The following is a 2,226-nucleotide window of genomic DNA, read 5'->3' as shown; positions in this document are numbered from 1 at the left end:
ATGTCAACATAAAGTTTGATTTGATTCAAATATATCTAACAATAATTAATTTCGTAACAATGCGCAAACATTTCAATCGATGAGCATGCTCATCTAAATATAGATTTGCTAACATTGTCAAAACGTACATTAATAAAATCTTCGATACAAGATTACTGAATATCCAGACAGCCATTGCCTTTTTATAGACAATGCATACGTAAAACAAAGCGAAACAAACAAAATAAAAAATAAATATCGACATAAACAAATACATCAACTGCATGAGTTAAGTAAATCAAAATATTTCGTAATGCTATATGTTAATTTAATTATGAAGTCAATAACTATATATGCATTTATCAAAGTTTGCAATAAATTCCGTTTGTTTCGCATATGAGATGATAACAAAGCAGGTTAATATTCGATCATTCAATGAAGAGCGCAATCCAGCATGTTACTATTAAATCGGGGGTGTTATACATAAAAGGGTAGCATTTAATGTAAACAGTTTTTGCTCTACGATGAGAGGCCAGGTTTAATTGCAGCAAAATTGGATAACATTTGAATGAAAAACAAGACCTCGACACATTGGTGTCAAATGGTTAAAAAAAAATATCATAGGACAAACAGGAGATAAAATACGCAATCGTAGATCTGTTCATGCAAACCAGATGAGAGCACAATCAACAAGACGGATGCCGTAAAGCAATCATTTGGATAATTATTCAAAGAAAGACTCTGAATTTTCAAATGTTTCGTGTTATAAATTCCGCTCAAATGATGTTTCAATTAGGTTGTCCAAAAAGAACAACTTCATAAAGATCAACACCTGAACTTACATACACATATGAAGTCACCATTTTACCGTCGTGAATGTTGTTGAAACATGACTAAATGGAAGCAGATGCAGTTCACAAGCATACAAAGTTTGAGGTACCTGGATTGAGCTCGTGTTGAACTTGGCATTCTTTAGTTGTTGAAAGAAATCGAATGTTTAGCTCAAGTTCACCACGACCTCAATCTTAGCCCAACTGATGTCAAAATAGTTGGAGCGCTGGTCATGTATGTGTATGAGGGACCCTAACCAAGTTCGAGGTCTCTAGGCCTTAGCGTTTTTCAGTCATTAAGAGGAACCTTTTTCAGCTTACGGTCACAATGGCCTTTGGCCCAAAAACCTCAACAGTATAAGGGTTCATCTGCTGGTCATGAATAACCTGCCTATAAAAATGTAATGTTACTGGACCATAGTATTCTTCAAATGTTGGTCATGAATAAATTTTTCAACGTTCTGATTTCTCTATGCCACCCTTTGGGGCATAAACATCTAAGGTGCTGTAGTACTAACAATTATATTATAAACTTATGGTTTAATTAAATGTTTGAGTTATGTGGTAAGTGTGACACAAGCAATGAATAAATAAGGGAAATCGTATACTCTTCCAGTTTACGGGGGTGGGGGTGTAATTCAAAAAGACCGGTGTCAATTAATAAGAAAAATCGGTATACGTATCCAAAATAAATATAAATAACTCATCTAAAATGTCATAGGGCATCAATACAGCTGTTTCCTCATCACAGTGTGTACCATGTATGTTTCTTTCATGTGAATCAAATTAAAAAAAAAACACGATTTATTTGTAGATTGATATATAAACCGATTGTGAGACTATTTACAGTCAATATTTGGAAAGGCGACATTAGAAATGCTTGAGAAATGGCGTCATTCAATGACATTTGACCCAAATGCAACTCCGCATTTGTGTTAATAAAATAAATATCTGACGCATTCTGTACATCCTATAACTGACCTTTAAATGTAGCTATGTTTTGCAAATCGTTGTGTCCTTAATATCGAACTTTACCGATGAAGTAAACTATACAATACAGTACACTGTATTCCAATTTAAGATTAACTGTAATTGGAGATGAATGGGGACATATCTCAGAAGTACAAGGCAAGCCATTGATAGATAGTCATTCAAAACGTACCAAAAGTATCCACTGGGTGATGTTCAAATTGGATCGACATTGCCATACCAGGTTATTACTCCAGTTTAGATAAATGATATTGAACATTATGCTATCTTTAAGTTACTATTAACTAAAATGAATACAATACACAAACGGATGCTAAAGAAATGTGCGTTATTGTTTAACGTAAGCAATATCTATCAAATAGTATTCAGCCATTTGAATTTAATTTGTCCTATGAAAATATTATATCTGAATTAACTCCGTCCTTTA

This window comes from Mya arenaria, chromosome 3, assembly GCF_026914265.1.
Source record: "Mya arenaria isolate MELC-2E11 chromosome 3, ASM2691426v1".
In the NCBI taxonomy this organism is placed as follows: Eukaryota; Metazoa; Mollusca; class Bivalvia; order Myida; family Myidae; genus Mya; species Mya arenaria.
This window is presented reverse-complemented; position numbering follows the sequence as displayed.